The sequence below is a fragment of the Schistocerca nitens genome, chromosome 11, assembly GCF_023898315.1.
Source record: "Schistocerca nitens isolate TAMUIC-IGC-003100 chromosome 11, iqSchNite1.1, whole genome shotgun sequence".
Taxonomy (NCBI): Eukaryota; Metazoa; Arthropoda; class Insecta; order Orthoptera; family Acrididae; genus Schistocerca; species Schistocerca nitens.
In genome coordinates, this window is record NC_064624.1 from 176,520,104 (window position 1) to 176,545,388 (window position 25,285).

At 44.7% G+C, this 25,285-nt stretch overlaps 1 protein-coding gene and 1 pseudogene across 1 annotated transcript in view; both read left to right on the forward strand.

Moving 5' to 3' along the window:
• Positions 1 to 25,285, forward strand: part of LOC126213052 (probable cationic amino acid transporter) — a 717,466-nt gene that overhangs the window by 84,277 nt on the left and 607,904 nt on the right. The window lies entirely within an intron of this gene.
• On the forward strand, positions 4,355 to 4,472 carry LOC126214038 (5S ribosomal RNA; annotated as a pseudogene).

Consider the following 25,285-nt stretch of genomic DNA (forward strand, 5'->3'; position numbering starts at 1 on the left):
GTCACGCTGGTACGTTCTGTTGCTGTGTGTTTCCATTCCATGATTAATGTGATTTGAAGAGAAGTAATAAATGAGCTCTAACATGGAAAGTAAGCGTTTCCAGACACGTGTCCACAGAAAATATTTTCTTTCTTTGTGTGTGAGGAATGTTTCCTGAAAGTTTGGCCGTACCTTTTTGTAGCACCCTGTATAGTACCTTGAGAATTGTATCTGGCCAAGGCGAGTGAGTGGGAAGTATAAAGTGTAATTCACCACTTTGTGGTACTGGAGAAACGGCAAATAATATTCAGAAAGTTTAGTTATGTAAAGAAGGGATAATTTTCTTATTCATGGGTTTTCTGAAATTATTTATAAATTAATCTGAAGAGATACTATGCTGTAATTGGTTAAAAGGGGTCGCTGGACAATGAAGATTAGATCTGCTAGAAGAGAGAGCATTTGCGCGCAATTTGCGGGCTAAGAGAATGGCTTTGTGGACTGTAGAAGAGATCTAAAGCTCAGCTATCAACATGATCGTATTCATGGGGGTCTGTAGTAATGCCTTAATTTTTGCGAAATTATGGTCTTGAATTGATCGTCGAATGTCGGAAAGTGTTTACGTGCAAAGGATAAAGACAGAGGTACGAATTCCAGATCTTTTTGTGTGAACTGTGCACTTTTGGTTCAGATGGTTCAAATGGCTCTGAGCACTATGGGACTTAACAGCTGAGGTCATCAGTCCCCTAGAACTTAGAACTACTTAAACCTAACTAACCTAAGGACAGCACACACATCCGTGCCCAGGGCAGGATTCGAACCTGCGACCGTAGCAGCCGCGTGGTTCCGGACTGAAGCGCCTACAACCGCTCGGTCACCGAGGCCAGCTGTGTACTTTTGGACCAGTAACATCGTCGTGGCGTATTGTGGAGACTGGGGCCGAGAACTGATAGTTCAAAGTAACGGACTTGTGTAATACTGAGTGAGTATTCTTTGTCACTGACAACACATTTGTTAATTATTGCGGTGACAGGTTAAAGGTGGGCACCACAAGCTGGGTTAGTCAGAGTGATTGTGACTGTATGTGAATATAAAAAGTGTAACTTAAGATTAGATTCGGGTTTGGCAGGAAATACCGGGTGATCAAAAAGTATAAATTCGAAAACTGAATAAATCACGGAATAATGTAGATAGAGATGTACAAATTGACATACATGCTTGGAATGACGTGGGGTTTTATTAGAACCAAAAAATTACAAACGTTCAAAAAATGTCCGACAGATGGCGCTTCATCTGATCAGAATAGAAATAATTAGCATAACAAAGTAAGACAAAGCAAAGATGATGTTCTTTACAGGAAATGCTCAATATGTCCACCTTCATTCCTCTACAATAGCTGTAGTCAAGGAATAATGTTGTGAACAGCACTGTAAAGCATGTCCGAAGTTATGGTGAGGCATTGGCGTCGAATGTTGTCTTTCAGCATCCCTAGAGATGTCGGTCGATCACGATACACTTGCGACTTCAGGTAACCCCAAAGCCAATAATCGCACGGGCTGAGGTCTGGGGACCTGGGAGGCCAAGCGTGACGAAAGTGGCGGCTGAGCACACGATCATCACCAAACGACACGCGCAAGAGATCTTTCACGCGTCTAGCAATACTTTGGTTTTTTTTTTTGGTTCTAATAAAACCCCATGTCATTCCAAGCATGTGTGTCAATTTCTACCTCTCTATCTACATTATTCCGTGGTTTACTAAGTTTTCAAATTTATACTGACTTTTTGATCACCCGGTATATCAGAATTTTCGTGCTACGACTTACTCTCATTGAACAGCTAGTAAAAACCTGGAAGTGGAGAACATTTGCTATGCACTTTAGATACGTTTCGTACAGCTGGTTCTGCTACAGCTTGTCTAGTCGAGAAACATTATTGGGTTTCTAACGGGGCAGGCGTGAGTGCTACAGGAGAAGAAAACTTCACCGAAAGGTGGGTGGGACGTTTTCTGGAGACGCCGCTGCAGCCGTATCCGATCACTCTCTGTGCCGATCTGCAGCAAGTCTTCACAGATTCCACCTCTCCAACTATTCTTCAGTCTGGTTAGTGGTCTTCTATCACAGAGAGTAAACTCCATGGATTTAAAAGGGTGTCGGTGTATCAGAGCGACTTGTGCTGCCCGTACTAGCCGTAAGGCATCATCTGGCCTACAATATTTGGTCTGTTGCAGAGCTCACCCAGCTGACAATTACGTCGAATCCTACGTTTTTACACCGGATTTGCATCCGAGAGCACGGCGTTTCAATCCCGCGTCCACCCATCCTCATTTAGCTTTTCCATGATTTCCCTAAATCGCCCCAGGAAAATGCCGGGATGGTTCCTTCGAAAGGGCGCGGCCGACTTCCTTCCTCCATCATTCCCTAATCCAATGAGACCGATGACTTCGCTGTTTGGTCTTCTCTCTCCAAACAACCCAACCCTACGTTTATATCGCCTCTCTCTGTCTCTTTCTATTTTTTTTTTTTTATACAGAGTGGTCCATTGATCGTGACTGGACCAAATATCTCACGAAATAAGCGAGGAACGAAAAAACTACAAAGAACGAAACTTGTCTAGCTTGAAGGGGGAAACCAGATGGCGCTATGGTTGGCCCGCTAGATGGCGCTGCCATAGGTCAAACGGATATCAACTCCGTTTTTTTAAAATAGGAACCCAATTTTTATTACATATTCGTGTAGTACGTAAATAAATATGAATGTTTTAGTTGGACCACTTTTTTCGCTTTCTGATAGATAGCGCTGTAATAGTCACAAATGTATGGCTCACAATTTTGGACAAACAGTTGCTAACAAGTAGGTTCTTTAAATTACAGAACGTAGGTACGTTTGAACATTTTATTTCGGTTGTTCCAATGTGATACATGTACCTTTGTGAGAAGGCATGATGTTACTGCGTGATTACCTGTAAATACCACATTAATGCAATAAATGCTCAAAATTTTGACCGTCAACCTCAACGCATTTGGCAATACGTGTAACGACATTCCTCTCAACAGCGAGTAGTTCGCCTTCCGTAATGTTGGAACGTGCATTGACAATGCGCTGACGCATGTTGTCAGGCGTTGTCGGTGGATCACGTCAGCAAATATCCTTCAACTTTCCCCACAGAAAGAAATCCGGGGATGTCAGATCCGGTGAACGTGCGGGCCACGGTATGGTGCTTCGACGACCAATCCACCTGTCATGAAATATGCTATTCAGTACCGCTTCAACCGCACGCGAGCTACGTGCCGGACATCCATCATGTTGGAAGTACATCACCATTCTGACATGCAGTGAAACATCTTGTAGTAACATCGGAACAACTTTTCGTAGGAAATCTGCATACATTGCTCCATTTAGATTGCCATCGAAGAAATGGGAGCCAATTATCCTTCCTCCCATAATGCCGCACCATACGTTAACCCGCCTAGGTCGCTGATGTTCCACTTGTCGCAGCCATCGTGGATTTTCCGTTGCCCAATAGTGCATATTATGCCGGTTTACGTTACCGCTGTTGGTGAATGACGCTTCGTCGCTAAATAGAACTCGTGCAAAAAATCTGTCATCGCCCCGTAATTCCTCTTGTGCCCAGTGGCAGAACTGTACACGACGTTCAAAGTCGTCGCCATGCAATTCCTGGTGCATAGAAATATGGTACGGGTGCAATCGATGTTGATGCAGCATTCTCAACACCGACGTTTTTAAGATACCCGATTCTCGCGTAATTTGTCTGCCACTGATGTGCGGATTAGCCACGACAGCAGCTAAAACACCTACTTGGGCATCATCATTTGTTCCAGGTCGTGGTTGACGTTTCACATCTGGCTGAACACTTCCTGTTTCCTTAAATAACGTAACTATCCGGCGAACGGTCCGGACACTTGGATGATGTCGTCCAGGATACCGAGCAGCATACATAGCACACGCCCATTGGGCATTTTGATCACAATAGCCAGACATCAACACGATATCGACCTTTTCCGCAATTGGTAAACGGTCCATTTTAACACGGGTAATGTATCACGAAGCAAATAGCGTCCGCACTGGCGGAATGTTACGTGATACCACGTACTTATACGTTTGTGACTATTACAGCGCCATCCATCACAAAGCGAAAATAGTGGTCCAACTAAAACATTTATATTTCTTTACGTACTACGCGCATATGTAATAAGAAATGGGGGTTCCTATTTTTAAAAAAACGCAGTTGAATCCGTTTGACCTATGGCAGCGCCATGTAGCGGGCCAACCATAGCGCCATCTGGTTTTCCCCTTCAAACTAGACGAGTTTCGTTCTTTGTAGTTTTTTCGTTTGATATATATATATATCAGTTTGTTACGCCAACGGTCTCGCCGCAGTGGTAATACCGGTTTCCGTCAGATCACCGAAGTTAAGCGCTGTCGGGCTGGGTTAGCACTTGGATGGGTGACCATCCGGTCTGCCGAGCGCTGTTGGCAAGCGGGGTGCACTCAGCCCTTGTGAGTCAAACTGAGGAGCTAGTCGATTGAGAAGCAGCGGCTCCGGTCTCGTAAACTAAAATACGGCCGGGAGACGGGTGTGCTGACCACATGACCCTCCATTTTTTTATCCAGTGACGCCTATGGGCTGAGGATGACACGGCGGCCGGTCGGTGCTAATGCGCCTTCATGGCCTGTTCGGACGGAGTCCTTTTTCTCGGTTTGTTACGTTTGTAATCGTCGCTGTCAGTATATGTAAGTCGTGACGTCGCGTATATTTCGCACGTCCAAAATAGAAGGTAAAATATACACTAACAACCATCAATATTGCTACGCAGGCAAACAATTCTGAGTAAAAGTACTAGGTTGGGTTGTGACAATTTACTTATATTGTCAACCCAGACGGCTAGCTCAAAAATACGCGTGGTTTGTTCAATAGTCTAGTAGTTATTGCCCAATAAATACGAGGGGGGACCCAAAAGAAACCGGATTGTTGTCATAAAAAATTTATTGATGAACCTTTTACAAAATTACTTCAGTCACCTTCAAAATACTCTCCATTACATGGGATGCACTTGTCAAGTCTCTTTTCCCACTGTTGGAAGCATGTCTGGAACTCTTCAAGTTTGATATTGTCCAGTGCCCTTTGCGAAGCTGTTTTTACCGCCTCCACGTCGTCATAACGCTCCCCTTTTAGCGTTTTTTTCATTCGTGGAAACAGGAAAAAGTCGCACGGGGCTAGGTCCGGCGAATACGGAGCTTTGGGAACGACAGACCACCTCTGAGAGGCCAAACAGTGGGTCACACGTAAGGCCGTGTGTGCTGGAGCGTTGTCGTGATGCAGAAACCAGCCACCTGATCGCCAAAGTTCCGGGCGTTTCCTCCTCACATCCTCTCGCAGACGCCTTAAAACATCCAAGTAAAAGTGCCGGTTAACAGTCTGGCCAGGGGGTACGAATTCCCGATGCACAATTCCACGAACATCAAAAAAGACAATGATCATCGCCTTCACATTTGACCTCACTCGCCCTACTTTTTTTGGTCTGGGAGAGTTGGGAGTCCTCCACTGGCTTGACGCTTGCTCGGTTTCTGGATCATACCCGTAACACCAACTCTCATCCCCTGTAATGACTTTGTTCAAGAAGTTTGGATCACGTGCAATCTCTGTTTTCAAGTCCTGACACAAATTCATACAGATGTTTTTCTGCTCCTGTGTCAGAAGGCGCGGAACAAATATAGCAGCAACACGTCTCGTGTGCAAATCCTCACTCAAAATCCGCTGGCACGAGCTCCAACTGATTCCTGTCTCTGCTGAAATTTGGTCGATCGTTTGGCGACGATCCTCGTTGATATTTTGGCGGACGTTTCCAATGTTCTCCTCATTTCGCGATGTTGAAGTGCGTCCAGAACGAGCTCGGCCATCAACACACATCTCACCACGTTTAAAGCGCCCAAACCACTGGAAAACCTGTGTGCGGCTCATAGCGTCCTCCTGGAAAGCTTCCTGAAGCATTTGGTGTGTCTCCGTTGCAGTTTTTTTAAGCGGGAAACAAAATTTCACACACACTCTTTGTTCTTTTAAAGTTGCCACAACGACGTCGCAGAGGTAACCCGCCAATAGTCAGAGAAACACAATACCACACTTGCACGTACAGCTCTACACTGACGCCGTCTGCACAGCTGTCTCATGAAGGTCTATACTAACACCATCTAGCGTGAGAACCCTGCACTACGTCTACGAGTGGCAGCGTCCTCGGAGTCCGGTTTCTTTGGGTCCCCCCTCGTAAATATTGTTGCAGAGACGCATTTAGCTGCGCTGTTATTCTCAATGTTACGTAAATTCTTTGCTAAACACTGGCGTTTTATAGTATTAATTATGATTTGAATAATATTTGCGCCAGTGAAAACAAGATTGGTACCAGTCAGCGATTTACTCATCAGCAAGACTGAGCCTCGTAATATTATTATTATTATTATCTTTGCGTTCGTCGTGCATATTCAATTTGAAACTTTTCTGCAAAAAGTATTTTCCTTTCCTGATAGCAAAAACATCTAGAATATTTTTCTTGTTGTCCTGTGGGTGAAACCGGAAAATCACGTGATTAATTGTATTTAACGTAATGGCTGAGAACGCGCCATTGTGACAAAAGAATGGCAGATGGCCAATGATAAAACTTGAATTCCAGCGATAATTATTTCTACCGAATCATACTCACATGACGGGAGAGGTAAGAAATGAGATTACAAGGACAAATACTTTTAATAGATATATTCTGAATGAAACTTATGTACAAGTAACAAGAACGTGCGTTCAGGAGCAGCCTCGAACATAAGGGTCTAGTAGGTTCCAGAGCTGGCACCAGAGAGATCATTTTATTCGCCCAAATCTTTAACACACAATTATACAGAAATTCCATGACGTGATATACTCATAGTCTTTATTATTCTTAGTATTTTTTACACAGAAATATATTTATTATTAAATATTTTTATGTTCAAAACCCGTAAAGGTGGAAAGTTTTTCTCGTTCAAAAATAATATTCCATCACTGATAGCACACTTACACACATAAACAGACACAGTTTTGTTCGTAATTGACAGTTCACTTGTGGTTATCCTAACACTTTACAACGGTTTTTAGAAGGATTTCCTTGGTACACATTATCCAGGGATCTATCTTTTACCGTACGATACATCTTACTTAACACTTTTCGGCCCCAAAACGAAGTCTTTTTTTCGTCGCTCCGAGTTTCGCAACCATAATATCCTTCTGGCTTGGATCAGTGTTTTGCACGGTTGTCGTTTAAAACTCCTTGAGAGACTGCTTGATTTAAAACGCTGAATCACTCTGAAGCACGATCGGTTTGCGGTTTCGATCCCAACTTTGATCTTCGCGTCAGGCTATCCTTCCTCAGCAAAGAACGCAGCACGTCATTCTCAATGGAGAGAAGTCTTCCGAAGTAAGAGTGATTTCAGGTGTACCGCAGGGGAGTGTCGTAGGACCGTTGCTATTCACGATATACATAAATGACCTTGTGGATGACATCGGAAGTTCACTGAGGCTTTTTGCAGATGATGCTGTGGTACATCGAGAGGTTGCAACAATGAAAAATTAAATTGAAATGCAGGAGGATCTGCAGCGAATTGACGCATGGTGCAGGGAATGGCAATTGAATCTCAATAGACAAGTGTAATGTGCTGCGAATACATACAAAGAAAGATCCTTTATCATTTAGCTACAATATAGCAGGTCAGCAACTGGAAACAGTTAATTCCATAAATTGTCTGGGAATAGGCATTAGGAGTGATTTAAAATGGAATGACCATATAAAATTAAATGTCAGTAAAGCAGATGCCAGACTGAGATTCATTGGAAGAATGGTAAGGAAATGCATTCCGAAAACAAAGGAAGTAGGTTACAGTACACTTGTTCGCCCACTGCTCGAATACTGCTCACCGGTGTGGGATCCGTACCAGATAGGGTTGACAGAAGAGATAGAGAAGATCCAACGGAGAGCAGCGCGCTTCGTTACAGGATCATTTAGTAATCGCGAAAGCGTTACGGAGATGATAGATAAACTCCAGTGGAAGACTCTGCAGGAGAGACGCTCAGTAGCTCGGTACGGGCTTTTGTTGAAGTTTCGAGAACATATCTTCACCGAGGAGTCAAGCAGTATATTGCTCCCTCCTACGTATATCTCGCCAAGAGACCATGAGGATAAAATCAGAGAGATTAGAGCCCACACAGAAGCATACCGACAACCCTTCTTTCCGCGAACAATACGAGACTGGAATAGAAGGGAGAACCGATAGAGGTACTCAAGGTACCCTCCGCCACACACCGTCAGGTGGCTAGCGGAGTATGGATGTAGATGTAGACCACATCCAGATATTGTAAATGCCGTGTGACTAGGGCCCCCCGTCGGGTAGACCGTTCGCCGAGTGCAAGTCTTTCGATTTGACGCCTCTTCCACGACATGCGCGTCGATGAGGATGAAATGATGATGATTAGGACAACACAACATCCAGTCCCTGAGCGGAGAAAATCTCCGACCCAGCCGGGAATCGGACCCGGGCCCTTAGGATTGACATTCTGTCGCGCTGACCACTCACCTACCCGGGGCTGTCATCGAGATATTTAACCCTGTGAGCGCATAGTAGGATCGGGTTCCGTCTCCCAATGGCTGAAGTGGGTCCCTCGAACAGGTGCGAGACCCGCTCATCACCGGATACCCAGTCTGACTGCCGCCTTCAAGTTGTCGCTTGTGGGCATTAGTTTTTCCTTACTGCTGGAAAACGGGGCCACGTCGTCGACGAATGTGAGGTCAGTCAAGAGGTATTGTTGTTGTGGTCTTCAGTCCAGAGACTGGTTTGGTGCAGCTCTCCATGCTACTCTATCCTGTGCAGGCTTCTTCATCTCCCAGTACCTACTGCAACCTACATCCTTCTGAATCATCTCTTGGTCTACCTCTACGATTTTTACCCTCCACGCTGCCCTCCAATACTAATTTGGTGATCCCTTGATGCCTCAGAACATGTCCCACCAACCGATCCCTTATTCTGGTCACGTTGTGCCACAAACCTCTCTTCTCCCCAATCCTATTCAATACCTCCTCATTAGTTATGTGATCTACCCATCTGATCTTCAGCATTCTTCTGTAGCACCACATTTCGAAAGCGTCTATTCTCTTCTTGTCTAAACTATTTATCGTCCACGTTTCACTTCCATACATGGCTACACTCCATACAAATACTTTTAGAAACGGCTTCCTAACACTTAAATCGATACTCGAAGTTAGCAAATTTCTCTTCTTCAGAGACTTTCCTTGCCATTGCCAGTCTACATTTTATATCCCCTCTACTTCGACCATCATCAGTTAGTTTGCTCCCCAAATAGCAAGATTCCTTTACTACTTTAAGCCTCTCATTTCTTCCCCGAACTTAAGTCCTTGTGACTTTGATTTGATTCTGAAGATGGAGGAACCACTTCGTGGCATTCGCTTCAGAACTGTTACAGAAATTCGACAGGCAGTAGACCGCTCCATTCGCACCATCAACAGAAAAGGCTCTGCTAACGGTATACTACGCGTTTCACATCGCTGGCAACGGGTTATACACAACGCTGGTGACTACTTTCATGGAAAGTAACAGGTGCAAAAATGTAACTCTTTTGTATCGGTTGTGAATAAATAGTTGCCACTATGTAAGTTCCAACCCTCGTGTATAGCCTTTTCCGTAACCTTTCAGGAAATACACTCCTGGAAATGAAAAAAAGAACACATTGACACCGGTGTGTCAGACCCACCATACTTGCTCCGGACACTGCGAGAGGGCTGTACAAGCAATGATCACACGCACGGCACAGCGGACACACCAGGAACCGCGGTGTTGGCCGTCGAATGGCGCTAGCTGCGCAGCATTTGTGCACCGCCGCCGTCAGTGTCAGCCAGTTTGCCGTGGCATACGGAGCTCCATCGCAGTCTTTAACACTGGTAGCATGCCGCGACAGCGTGGACGTGAACCGTATGTGCCGTTGACGGACTTTGAGCGAGGGCGTATAGTGGGCATGCGGGAGGCCGGGTGGACGTACCGCCGAATTGCTCAACACGTGGGGCGTGAGGTCTCCACAGTACATCGATGTTGTCGCCAGTGGTCGGCGGAAGGTGCACGTCCCTGTCGACCTGGGACCGGACCGCAGCGACGCACGGATGCATGCCAAGACCGTAGGATCCTACGCAGTGCCGTAGGGGACCGCACTGCCACTTCCCAGCAAATTAGGGACACTGTTGCTCCTGGGGTATCGGCGAGGACCATTCGCAACCGTCTCCATGAAGCTGGGCTACGGTCCCGCACACCGTTAGGCCGTCTTCCGCTCACGCCCCAACATCGTGCAGCCCGCCTCCAGTGGTGTCGCGACAGGCGTGAATGGAGGGACGAATGGAGACGTGTCGTCTTCAGCGATGAGAGTCGCTTCTGCCTTGGTGCCAATGATGGTCGTATGCGTGTTTGGCGCCGTGCAGGTGAGCGCCACAATCAGGACTGCATACGACCGAGGCACACAGGGCCAACACCCGGCATCACGGTGTGGGGAGCGATCTCCTACACTGGCCGTACACCACTGGTGATCGTCGAGGGGACACTGAATAGTGCACGGTACATCCAAACCGTCATCGAACCCATCGTTCTACCATTCCTAGACCGGCAAGGGAACTTGCTGTTCCAACAGGACAATGCACGTCCGCATGTATCCCGTGCCACCCAACGTGCTCTAGAAGGTGCAAGTCAACTACCCTGGCCAGCAAGATCTCCGGATCTGTCCCCCATTGAGCATGTTTGGGACTGGATGAAGCGTCGTCTCACGCGGTCTGCACGTCCAGCACGAACGCTGGTCCAACTGAGGCGCCAGGTGGAAATGGCATGGCAAGCCGTTCCACAGGACTACATCCAGCATCTCTACGATCGTCTCCATGGGAGAATAGCAGCCTGCATTGCTACGAAAGGTGGCACTGTACTAGTGCCGACATTGTGCATGCTCTGTTGCCTGTGTCTATGTGCCTGTGGTTCTGTCGGTGTGATCATGTGATGTATCTGACCCCTGAATGTGTCAATAAAGTTTCCCCTTCCTGGGACAATGAATTCACGGTGTTCTTATTTCAATTTCCAGGAGTGTATACAGGTCCTAACGTGCCAAGCCGACGAAATTTGGATCCCTTCCTTACTAATCTCTGTAACCAGTAATTTACAGAGCCTGATCAATTATGCGGCGGTACTCCCAAAAGTAAGGTCTCCTATTTTTTATAAGTACATACACCTGTTTATTTCTACAATGGTTTACATCAGTTTACAGCTTGAACATTTAGCTATTTGTCGACGTAATCACCATTTCTGTCGATGCATTTTTATAGACGCAGTGGCAGTTTTTGTATGCCCGTGTCATACCAGCTCTCCGCCATGGTGTTCAGAAAGTAATGAATCTCTTCTGTCACCTCGTCGTCGGAGCTGAATCGCTTTCCGGCCAAATGTTGTTTTAACCTAGGGAACAGGTGACAGTCACTGGGCGCCAAGTCAGGACTATAGGGTGGGTGGGTGTTTATGTTCCACTGAAACTGTTGCAGGAGGGCAACGGTTTGCCGAGCGATGTGTGGGTGAGCGTTGTTATGGCAAGTGTGTACACCCTTGCTCAACATTCCTCTTCTCCGGTTCTGAATTGCCTTTTGAGTTTTTTCAGAGTCTCACATTGTCAGCGTCAAATGTGGTCCCAGCCATTCAGCTCCGACGACGGTGTGAAACAAGCGGTTCATAACTTTCTGAACAGCATGGTGGCGAGATGGTATGACATGGGCATACAAAAATTGCCACGGCGTCCACAGAAATGCATCGACAGAAATGGTGATTATGTCGAAAAATAGATAAATCTTCAAGCTGTAAGCTATTGTAGAAATGAACAGGTCTATGTACTTATAAAGAAATAGGAGACCTTACTTTTGGGATTACCCTCGTATATTAGTACGAAATGCTTCTTATCATTTTAATCCCGACGGTTACGCGAGAAAACTACGGCACGCACCCGAACTGAGCACGCAATTTTTATTCGCTCTTTCTTTCTTTTACCATAGCGAAATTTACTGGTTACCTCATTTACATATTAGTTTGCTAGAACATTTCTAACGCAGATCTGACGACCGTGAGGCTCATGAATGACCATTACTTATGCGTGGCTGCCATTTCGCAGCGTGCATTTCGCACAATCATTTAACCTAAGTGTTCCTGTTTTATTTTATTGTTTTGTGTTGATTCTGGCCTTTGGCCTCCGGTTTTACACTGATTTTTTAACGTGTTTTAAGTGGTTGGCTTTTCCTTTTTTATTTCTATGGTCGGCCAACCACCGTCACACTCTGTGTGATTTTAGTTCGTTTTGTCTGGTCTTTGTCTCAGTTTCTCTTGTTCTGTGTCGTCTGTGCTCTATTCTGTTAATCGTTTTTATTCTCTGTGGGTGTTTTTAGTACTTGGACAAAGGGACCGATGACCGTAGCAGTCTGGTCCCTTTAATCCCACAAACCAACCAACCAACCATTTCCCACACGCCGTCGGTGCTTAATGATGCCATAACGCTTCAGAGAATGGACATAAATCACCGTAATTCAGTTGCTCGGCTGTGCGACCTACTCCGTGCCGAATGACTACGGTGTGTAAAAAAGAAGAAAAGGAATGAAAGCTCCACGTGCCGAAACCGCACGGCCAATCACAGAAATTATAGTTTCCAGCTCCAGCAGCCCCACTCTGCCCCCAAACTCCCCCCACTTTTTTGACGGACGCCCCAGAGTCACGCGATAGAATCATTGCTTACCTCCCCCCCCCCCCCCACCCCCCACCCTACCAGCTGGAGTTATTTCCGTTGCGGCTATGTTGCGCTGCGACCTAACTTCCACGTTGCGCCCCCCCCCCCCCCCCCCCCCCACCTTTCCGACTTGTAATAACAGCCGATCTGCCGCCTTGTAAAGTCAGCGATGGTTCGTTTACAGATAAAGTCGTACCAGTCTCGCATTCCCACACAGTTAAAAAAGATTTTATATACAGCGTGGTCCATTGATAGTGATCGGGCCAAATATCACACGAAGTAAGCATCAAACGAAAAAACTGCAAAGAACGAAACTCGTCTGGCTTGAAGGGGGAAACCAGATGGCGCCATGGTTGGCCCGCTAGATGGCGCTGCCATAGGTCAAACGGATATCAACTGCGTTTTTTTCAAATACCGACCCCAAATTTTTATTACATATTCGTGTACTACGCAAAGAAATATGAATGTTTTACTTGGACCACTTTTTTCACTTTGTGATAGATGCCGCTGTAATAGTCACAAACGTATAAGTACGTGGTATCACGTAACATTCCGCCAGTGCGGACGGTATTTGCTTCGCGATACATTACCCGTGTTAAAATGGACCGTTTACCAATTGCGGAAACGGTCGATATCGTGTTAATGTATGGCTATTGTGATCAAAATGCCCAACGGGAGTGTGCTATGTGTGCTGCTCAGTATCCTGGACGACATCATCCGAGTGTCCGTACTGTTCGCCAGATAGTTATGTTATTTAACGAAACAGGAAGTGTTCAGCCAGATGTGAAACGTCAACCACGACCTGCAACAAATGATGATGCCCAAGTAGGTGTTTTTGCTGCTGTCGCGGCTAATCCGCACATCAGTAGCAGACAAACTGCGCGAGAATCGGGAATCTCAAAAACGTCGGTGTTGAGAATACTACATCAACATCGATTCCACTCGTACTATATTTCTATGCACCAGGAATTGCATGGCGACGATTTTGAACGTCGTGTACAGTTCTGCCACTGGGCACAAGAGAAATTACGGGACGATGACAGATTTCTTGGACACGTTCTATTTAGCGACGAAGCGTCATTCACCAACAGCGGTAACGTAAACCGGCATAATATGCACTATTGGGCAGCGGAAAATCCACGATGGTTGCGACAAGTGGAACATCCTTAGCAGGTTATGTATTGTGCGGCATTATGGGAGGAAGGATAATTGGCCCCCATTTTATCGATGGTAATCTAAATGGTGCAATGTATGCTGATTTCCTACGTTATGTTCTACCGATGTTACTACAAGATGTTTCACTGCATGACAGAATGGCCATGTACTTCCAACATGATGGATGTCCGGCACATAGCTCGAGCGCGTTTGAAGTGGTACTGAATAGCATATTTCATGACAGGTGGATTGGTCGTCGAAGCACCATACCGTGGCCCGCACGTTCGCCGGATCTGACGTCCGCGGATTTCTTTCTGTGGGGAAAGTTGAAGGATATTTGTTATCGTGATCCACCGACAACGCCTGACATTATGCGTCAGCGCATTGTCAATGCATGTGCGAACATTACGGAAGGCGAACTACTCGCTGTTGAGAGGAATGTCGTTACACGTCTTGCGAAAAGCATTGAGACTGGCGGACACCATTTTGAGCATTTATTGCATTAATGTGGTATTTACAGGTAATCACGGTGTAACAGCATGCGTTCTGTGAAATGATAAGTTCGCAAAGGTACATGTATCTCATTGGAACAACCGAAATAAAATGTTCAAAAGTGCCTACTTTCCGTATTTTAATTTAAAAAACCTACCTGTTTGCAACTGTTCGTCTAAAATTGTTAGTCATATGTTTGTGACTATTACAGCGCCATCTATCACAAAGGGGAAAAAGTGGTCCAACTGAAACATTCATACTTCTTTACGTACTGCACGAATATGTAATAAAAAATGGGGGTTCGTATTTTAAAAAAACACAGTTGATATCCGTTTGACCTATGGCAGCGCCATCTAGCGGGCCAACCATACGGCCATCTGGTTTCCCCCTTCAAGCTAGACAAGTTTCGTTCTTTCTAGTTTTTTCGTTTGACGCTTATTTCGTGAGATATTTGGCGCGTTCACGATCAATCGACCACCGTGTATAATTGTTATTTACATATTTCTTATCTTGTAAATATTTTTCATCAGTTTATTAGTTTGATTTATTTATATTTTGGCCTGGTTGATTTTCTATTGACATATTTCAACATTGCAAGCCTAACACAGTGTAGGAGAATTGCTGCCATTCATCACAGCTCCCATTCGTCTCCGAATGTATAAACACAGGCCCTGTATGATTTCCAAAGCAAGCCTGTAACGTTATTCCTACAAAATGGCGGCAGTTTCACCTAACAATGATGAACGTCGTTTATGCACCCATCTGTTCAACGTAGACCACAAAGGCCCAATACTATTGTAACCTGGAGACTCTGCTGGCCGGGAGAGAAGCGAAAACTCATCTTCGTGCTCAGAAAACGAGTCGTGGATGACGCGAGCCTTGTGAACAGGGGGCGCTGCCATCTTGAAACGCAGCATCACCCCTGGAGAACAAACACTGTACCGTGGGCTGGAACTGACTAGCCAAAACTGACAAATAATCCATGACAGTAATGCGACGCAGCAGGGTAACCATGTTGTTGTTGTTGTTGTTGTTGTGGTCTTCAGTCCTGAGACTGGTTTGATGCAGCTCTCCATGCCACTCTATCCTGTGCAAGCTCTGGTATGATCTTTTTTTTTTTTTAGTAATTTAATTGAAAGCTTTGTTGCTTTGGTAAAAATAAAATTGGTTCTTTTTGTCGTGACAGAATAAATTACTATTATTCACACCAGATTTGTTGGAGAACAGCAGCAACATGTGTAACTGATCCAGCTTTAAGAAATTCTATTACCTTTTAGCGGAAAATTCGTGCGGTACTCTCCGACGTTAGAAAAGTCGTGGTGTTCCGTTCAGAGCAGGAGGCTGCTGTCTTTTCTCATTCGCGATATCGAAAATTACTAAAAAAAATGAACAGAAATTTTTTTCGGAGGAAGATCGCGCGGAGGAAACAGACGGAAGTTACATGAAAGAAACCTAAGGGACCAACTAATTGGATTTGTACGAACATATAAACGGAACTGAAAGAACTTGGAATAAATACTATAACGATGTCGTCACGACAGCCTCCTGTTCCGACAGAACACACGCTGGATCATAAGCTGCATAAATCTTTTAAACAGGAAAGATTATCACAAGTATAATTAATGAAAATAAGGTTGAGAGATTTTCTTTGAAATTAAATAAACTTCAAGGCTTCAAGTATTATATTATGAAACGGAAACTTGCATTAACATGGCCACCCATTGTGGCGGTGGAGCGAATTTTCATGATATACATTCTCGCTTGTTTGTGGCTACATATATTTTTTAATCACTTAAACTCTTAAAGTTACAATAAAATGATTATATCAGTATGGAGCACAGTACTTTTGCGTCCGACTCGCAACACATTCACAGAACAGCTAGAGAGCGGCGCGGCTCCCTGCAGAAGTAAAAATTGGCAATTGTTATTTTTAAACATAGGTGCATCGTTTTTTTTTTACTGATCGATAGCAGCGTATAACAGTTTATAGCTATCGTGATATTCTGCGCTTTTCAGGAGCGCGGCAAAGATATCTGGTTACAACATTCATTGGTATATGTTAAAAGTTCGCACATACTGACGCGAATACAGAAAAAAAAACTTTTACATGTTAAAAATCGCAGTGATAAAGGCTGTAATGTCACAAAGCTGCTTCATCTCCCAGTACCTACTGCAGCCTACATCCTTCTGAATCTGCTTAGTGTATTCATCTCTTGGTCTCCATCTACGATTTTTACCTTCCACGCTGGCCTCCAGTACCAAATTGGTGATCCCTTGATGCCTCAGAACATGTCCTACCAACCGATCCCTTCTTCTGGTCAAGTTGTGCCACAAACTCCTCTTCTCCCCATTTCTATTCAATACCTCCTCATTAGTTATCTGATCTACCCATCTAATCTTCAGCATTATTCTGTAGCACCACATTTCTAAAGCTTCTATTCTCTTCTTGTCTAAACTATTTATCGTCCACGTTTCACTTCCATACATGGCTACACTCCATACAAATTCTTTCAGAAATGACTTCCTTACACTTAAATCTATACTCGATGTTAACAAATTTCTCTTCTTCAGAATCGCTTTCCTTGCCATTGCCAGTCTACATTTTATATCCTCTCTACTTCGACCATCATCACTTATTTTGCTCCCCAAATAGAAAAACTCCTTTACTACTTTAAGTGTCTCATTTCCTAATCTAATTCCCTCAGCATCACCCGACTTAATTCGACTACATTCCATTATCCTCGTTTTGGTTTTGTTGATGTTCATCTTATACCCTCCTTTCAATATACTGTCCATTCCGTTCATCTGCTCTTTCAAGTCCTATGCTGTCTCTGACAGAATTACAATGCCACCTGCAATCTTCCAAGTTTTTATTCCTAACCATAGAACTTGTGAAATACCGAAATCATCATCTAAGCTCCTCCATGTTTCACTCTTGGCACGTAAAATCGGCCAGAATTTGGAAATAGTACGAAACAACTCGCTTACAGCCAAATGAGTTGCTTGTGTTGCTCCATTGTCCAGGTTTTGTTGATTCAGCACTAAATTTTGTATGACGGCCGTTTGCATCATTATAAGTGGTTTTGGAATTCCAGCCCCCCCCCACCCCCCTTCGTATTGTTTTGTTGCTAAAAGTGTTCCCGAGCGCGATATTCAGTTCTGCACTGACTTGCAACTGTCCTCTAACTTTTCCCCACAATCCTCTCCAATGACCGTCCGCCACAATCACTCAACACACAGTTTCGTCTTTGTTGTCACTTACTGCATGATTTATTCCCACTTCCCCTGTATGTGGTATAAATATGGTGCATCTTGAAACACTACGACTACCTTGGTTACAGAAGCACTCACTATACGAGCGCCAACAATTTTGCAACGTTCGAATTCATTTAGCTCCGACATACCACATTCACGACTACAATGTTCTGAACACGACTGATCCTTGCAACGTATTGAGGACGGTACTCACAAGCGGAAGGCCAACGGATTCGACTCAGATTTGGCAGGTCGCTTGTGTACAACCTAAAACGAAGGAATCTAAGTTATTTTGGGTCAACACCCCCGCGTTTCTGAGAAAATCACCCCTGAAGGTTGTGAAGAGCAATCGACTGAAAATTGGAGGGATCGATAGATAATTGTAAATAGAGCATTTTTCACCATCGGGTATGGGGTCCGCAAACGCAAACTTTTCCAGCTCAGCGTGTTCGGTCACAGGATTGGCTGCCCTCTGTAATAAAAAAACTGAGTTTATGGATCAAACAACGAACTGAAACGGGCGTCTTGCGACGTCCGCATTGAGCAGATGAACGAAAACGAACAAAATTAGATTAAAAAGAAAAGAGAGGGTTAGCTGCCCTCTCTAATAAAAAACTAACGGCTCAACACTGAACTTGAACGGGTGTCATGGGACATCCGCACCGAACAAGTGGATTGAACAAAACAAGAACAATAAAAAAAAGAAAAAAATAGCGCAACGGCCAAGGTAACTGGCAGGGTCTCGAAGAACCCGGATTCGAATCTCGAAAGACACAACAAACAATAACTAGTTGGTTCAAAAATGGTTCAAATGGCTCTGAGCACTATGGGACTCAACATCTTAGATCATAAGTCCCCTAGAACTTAGAACTACTTAAACGTAACTAACCTAAGGATACCACACACACCCATGCCCGAGGCAGGATTTGAACCTGCGATCGTAGCAGTCCCACGGTTCGCGGACTGCAGCGCCAGAACCGCACGGCCACCGCGGCCGGCAATAACTAGTTACTACAGCATAAACAGACGAGCTAATTACTACAAACTACATACAGTACTCGTCATATGTTACTTGCGGAAGGGCACTGTATTCATTCACAAAACGTATTTCATTCGGTGCATTAACGATAGAAAAATCCTCACATGTATCCGCGAGGTTCGCGGCAGCCTAATGACGGAAAACAACTCTTTCCGATTGACTTCTACAGGGTGTTACAAAAAGGTACGGCCAAACTTTCAGGAAACATTCCTCACACACAAATAAAGAAAAGATGTTATGTGGACATGTGTCCGGAAACGCTTAATTTCCATATTAGAGCTCATTTTAGTTTCGTCCACCTACGCTCAATGGAGCACGTTATCATGATTTCATACGGGATACTCTACCTGTGCTGCTAGAACATGTGCCTTTACAAGTACGACACAACATGTGGTTAATGCACGATGAAGCTTCTGCACATTTCATTCGAAGTGTTCGTACGCTTCTCAACAACAAATTCGGTGACCGACGGATTGGTAGAAGCGGACCAATTCCGTGGCCTCCACGCTCTCCTGACCTCAGCCCTCTTGACTTTCATTTATGGGGGCATTTGAAAGCTCTTGTCTACGCAACCCCGGTACCAAATGTAGAGACTCTTCGTGCTCGTATTGTGGACGGCACTGATACAATACGCCATTCTCCAGGGCTGCATCAGAGCATCAGGGATTCCTTGCGACGGAGGGTGGATGCACGTATCCTCGCTAACGGAGGACATTTTGAACATTTCCTGTAACAAAGTGAAGTTACGCTGGTACGTTCTGTTGCTGTGTGTTTCCATTCCACGATTAATGTGATTTGAAGAGAAGTAATAAAATGAGCTCTAACATGGAAAGTAAGCGTTTCCGGACACATGTCCACATAACATATTTTCTTTCTTCGTGTGTGAGGAATGTTTCCTGAAAGTTTGGCCGTACCTTTTTGTATCACCCTGTATATTCATTACTCAACCAGTTGTCCGTAGTACTGTCTCGTACCACTTGCACATTGTCATAGGTTTCATAGCACCTACCCCGTCCGGCGGTTTCGAAATGTTTTTTAAAAGTTTTTGGAAAAATTTGTTTTTTGTTTTTATGTGTGTTGCGGCGAGTGTAAATTGTCTCCCGGTTTTTCCTATTTCCAGTACTACACCTGAGGATGGGCGTATAACAGTACGAAACCGGTCGTGTGAAAATAAAGTAATTTATAGCTGAATTGGAATTTTCAACCTCTGCTGTCATGCTCAGTTGCGGATCTTCTGCCTACAGGATTGTTTGTGCTCTATGTTGTCTTGGCCTGCTCAGTCTGAAGATCTCTCTCCAATGGACAGAACTCCAGGGTCATACACAACCAGCATTAACCGCCCCTGTATTGACCGACGAAGTGCAACAGGTATGAAACTCCATCACACAAACACACAACCAGCTCCTGTACAATGCTAAGCAAGCACGTGTGCGTGCTTGCATTCATCATTCTGCCGGTTACACCGTTTTTTTACACTCATAATGGCTTATCTCAAGGTCCGATTAACCCGCGATCTTGCAGTGATAATCACTAAAATTTATACTGAAGCGCCGAAGAAAGCGGTATAGGCATGCGTATTCAAATACAGAGATAGGTAAACAGGCTGAATACCGCGCTGCGGTCGGCAACTCCTATATAAGACAACAAGTGTCTGGCGCAGTTGTTAGATCGGTTACTGCTGCTACAATGGTAGATTATCAAGTTTTAAGAGTTTGAACGTGGTGTTATAGTCGGTGCACGAGTGATGGGACACAGCACCTCTGAGGTGGACATGAAGTGGGGATTTTCCGGTACGACCATTTCACTAGTGTACCGTAGAAATGTTGGAACACGTGAGGCAATACTGACCTTACGACTTGTCTTAGAAGAAAGATTAAGGAAAGGCAAACCTACGTTTCTAGCATTTGTGGACTTAGAGAAAGCTTTTGACAATGTTGACTGGAATACTCTCTTTCAAATTCTAAAGGTGGCAGGGGTAAAATACAGGGAGCGAAAGGTTATTTACAATTTGTACAGAAACCAGATGGCAGTTATAAGAGTCGAGGGAAACGAAAGGGAAGCAGTGGTTGGGAAGGGAGTAAGACAGGGTTGTAGCCTCTCCCCGATGTTATTCAATCTGTATATTGAGCAAGCACTAAAGGAAACAAAAGAAAAATTCGGAGTAGGTATTAAAATTCATGGAGAAGAAGTAAAAACTTTGAGGTTCGCCGATGACATTGTAATTCTGTCAGAGACAGCTAAGGACTTGGAAGAGCAGTTGAACGGAATGGACAGTGTCTTGAAAGGAGGATATAAGATGAACATCAACAAAAGTAAAACGAGGATAATGGACTGTAGTCGAATTAAATCGGGTGATGCTGAGGGGATTAGATTAGGAAATGAGTTTTGCTATTTAGGGAGTAAAATAACTGATGATGGTCGAAGTAGAGAGGATATAAAATGTAGACTGGCAATGGCAAGGAAAGCGTTTCTGAAGAAGAGAAATTTGTTAACATCGAGTATAGATTTAAGTGTCAGGAAGTCATTTCTGGAAGTATTTGTATGGAGTGTAGTGAAACATGGACGGTAAATAGTTTGGACAAGAAGAGAATAGAAGCTTTCGAAATGTGGTGCTACAGAAGAATGCTGAAGATTAGATGGGTAGATCACATAACTAATGAGGAGGTACTGAATAGGATTGGGGAGAAGAGGAGTTTGTGGCACAACTTGACCAGAAGAAGGGATCGGTTGGTAGGACATGTTCTGAGGCATCAAGGGATCACCAATTTAGTATTGGAGGGCAGCGTGGAGGGTAAAAATCGTAGGGGGAGACCAAGAGATGAATACACTAAGCAGATTCAGAAGGATGTAGGTTGCAGTAAGTACAGGGAGATGAAGAAGCTTGCACAGGATAGAGTAGCATGGAGAGCTGCATCAAACCAGTCTCAGGACTGAAGACCACAACAACAACAAACACCGTGAAAATCAGAAACCCGGTAAAAGATCGAATCTCGGACATCGCTATGGCCGAAAAAACATCCTGCAAGAACCGGGCCAACGACGACTGAGTAGAATCGTTCAGTGCGAAAGAAGTTCAGCCCTTCCGAAAATCGCTACAGATTTCAGTGGCGGGCCATTAACAAATCTCAGTGTGCGAACCGTTCAACGAAACATCGTCGATATGGACTTTCGAGACCGAAGGCCCACTCGTGTACTCTTGATGACTGCACGAGACACAGCTTTACACCTCGCCTGGGCCCGTCAACACCGATATTGGACTCTTGCCTCGTCGGATGGGTCTCATTATAACTTGTATCTAGATATGGGACCCTAACTCGTCTAGATACGACTGCGACACGTTACCCGTCGGAAGCACCCTCTCTGATCCATTCATGTCCATCCTACATTCCGACGGGTAATTCCATCAGAACAAAGCGACACCCCACACGTCCAGAAAATTTAAACACTGCCGGTGGCCGCCAGACTGCCCAGACATGAAGGTTACTGAGCAGATCTTGGATGCCACGAAACGTGCTGTTCAGAAGAGATCTCCACCCTCTACATCTACATCTACATCCATACTCCGCAAGCCACCTGACGGTGTGTGGCGGAGGGTACCTTGAGTACCTGTATCGGTTCTCCCTTCTATTCCAGTCTCGTATTGTTCGTGGAAAGAAGGATTGTCGGTATGCCTCTGTGTGGGCTCTAACCTCTCTGATTTTATCCTCATGGTCTCTTCGCGAGATATACGTAGGAGGGAGCAATATACTGCTTGACTCCTCGGTGAAGGTATGTTCTCGACACTTCAACAAAAGCCCGTACCGAGCTACTGAGCGTCTCTCTTGCAGAGTATTCCACTGGAGTTTATCTATCATCTCCGTAACGCTTTCGCGATTACTAAACGATCCTGTAACGAAGCGCGCTGTTCTCTGTTGGATCTTCTCTATCTCTTCTATCAACCCTATCTGGTACGGATCCCGCACTGCTGAGCAGTATTCGAGCAGTGGGCGAACAAGCGTACTGTAACCTACTTCCTTTGTTTTCGGATTGCATTTCCTTAGGATTCTTGCAACGAATCTCAGTCTGGCATCTGCCTTACCGACTATTAATTTTATACGGTCATTCCATTTTAAATCACTCCTAATGCCTACACCCAGCCGGCCGCGGTGGTCTAGCGGTTCTGGCGCTGCAGTCCGGAACCGCGAAACTGCTACGGTCGCAGGTTCGAATCCTGCCTCGGGCATGGGTGTGTGTGATGTCCTTGGGTTAGTTAGGTTTAAGTAGTTCTAAGTTCTAGGGGACTTATGACCTAAGATGTTAAGTCCCATAGTGCTCAGAGCCATTTGAACCATTTCTTTTTTTTTTAAGCCTATACCCAGATAATTTATGGAATTAACTGCTTCCAGTTGCTGACCTTCTATATTGTAGCTAAATGATAAAGGATCTTTCTTTCTGTGTATTAGCAGCACATTACACTTGTCTACATTGAGATTCAATTGCCATTCCCTGCACCATGCGTCAATTCGCTGCAGATCCTCCTGCATTTCAGTACAATTTTCCATTGTTACAACCTCTCGATACACCATAGCATCATCTGCAAAGAGCCTCAGTGAACTTCCGATGTTATCCACAAGGTCATTTATACATACTGTGAATAGCAACGGTCCTACGACACTCCCCTGCGGCACACCTGAAATCACTCTTACTTCGGATGACTTCTCTCCATTGAGAATGACATGCTGCGTTCTGTTATCTAGGAACTCTCCAATCCAATCACACAATTGGTCTGACAGTCCATATGCTCTAACTTTGTTCATTAAAACGACTGTGGGGAACTGTATCAAACGCCTTGCGGAAGTCAAGAAACACGGCATCTACCTGGGAACCCGTGTCTATGGCCCTCTGAGTCTCGTGGACGAATAGCGCCAGCTTGGTTTCACCCTACCGTCTTTTTCGAAACCCATGCTGATTCCTACAGAGTAGATTTCTAGTCTCCAGAAAAGTCATTATACTCGAACGTAATACGTGTTCCAAAATTCTACAACTGATCGACGTTAGAGATATAGGTCTATACTTCTGCACATCTGTTCGACGTCCCTTCTTGAAAACGGGGATGACCTGTGCCCTTTTCCAATCCTTTGGAACGCTACACTCTGCTAGAGACCTACGGTACACCGCTGCAATAAGGGGGGCAAGTTCCTTCGCGTACTCTGTGTAAAATCGAACTGGTATCCCATCAGGTCCAGCGGCCTTTCCTCTTTTGAGCGAATTTAATTGTTTCTCTATCCCTCTATCGTCTATTTCGATATCTACCATTTTGTCACCTGTGCGACAATCTAGAGAAGGAACTACAGTGCAGTCTTCCTCTGTGAAACAGCTTTGGAAAAAGATATTCAGTGTTTCAGCCTTTAGTGTGTCTTCCTCTGTTTCAGTACCATTTTGGTCACAGAGAGCCTGGACATTTTGTTTTGATCTACCGACCGCTTTGACATAAGACCAAAATTTCTTAGGATTTTCTGCCAAGGCAGTGCATATAACTCAGTGTGCGATTTGCAGGGGGGGATGGAGGGGATTCCCCCCCCCCCCCCTCTGCATCAGACCATCCCTTCCTCTGGTTTTAGTTTATGCATCCCAACCTGGGATGTTTATTTCCCACGCACTGGAGTAAAACTTTACATATAATTTAAATTTGTGGAACCGAACACCGAAAGTTTTTAATAAGTCTTACTATTAATACTATTAATATGTTTCAGTTTTCTATCATCAGAATAAGTACAGCTTTTCACAAATGTACCTTTACTTTTTGGATTCCCCTCGTATCACTCCAAGTTTAAACGCAGCCAAAACCTCTCAGACAAACAGAAGCTAAGCGATGTCAAAGTTAGCGTAAGGAGGGCTATGCGAGAAGCGTTCAGTGAATTCGAAAGTAAAATTCTATGTACAGACTTGACAGAAAATCCTAGGAAGTTCTGGTCTTACGTTAAATCAGTAAGTGGCTCGAAACAGCATATCCAGACACTCCGGGATGATGATGGCATTGAAACAGAGGATCACACGCGTAAAGCTGAAATACCAAACACCTTTTTCCAAAGCTGTTTCACAGAGGAAGACCGCACTGCAGTTCCTTCTCTAAATCCTCGCACAAACGAAAAAATGGCTGACATCGAAATAAGTGTCCAAGGAATAGAAAAGCAACTGGAATCGCTCAACAGAGGAAAGTCCACTGGACCTGACGGGATACCAATTCGATTCTACACAGAGTACGCGAAAGAACTTGCCACCCTTCTAACAGCCGTGTACCGCAAGTCTCTAGAGGAACGGAGGGTTCCAAATAATTGGAAAAGAGCACAGGTAGTCCCAGTCTTCAAGAAGGGTCGTCGAGCAGATGCGCAAAACTATAGACCTATATCTCTGACGTCGATCTGTTGTAGAATTTTAGAACATGTTTTTTGCTCGAGTATCATGTCGTTTTTGGAAACCGAGAATCTACTATGTAGGAATCAACATGGATTCCGGAAACAGCGATCGTGTGAGACCCAACTCGCGTTATTTGTT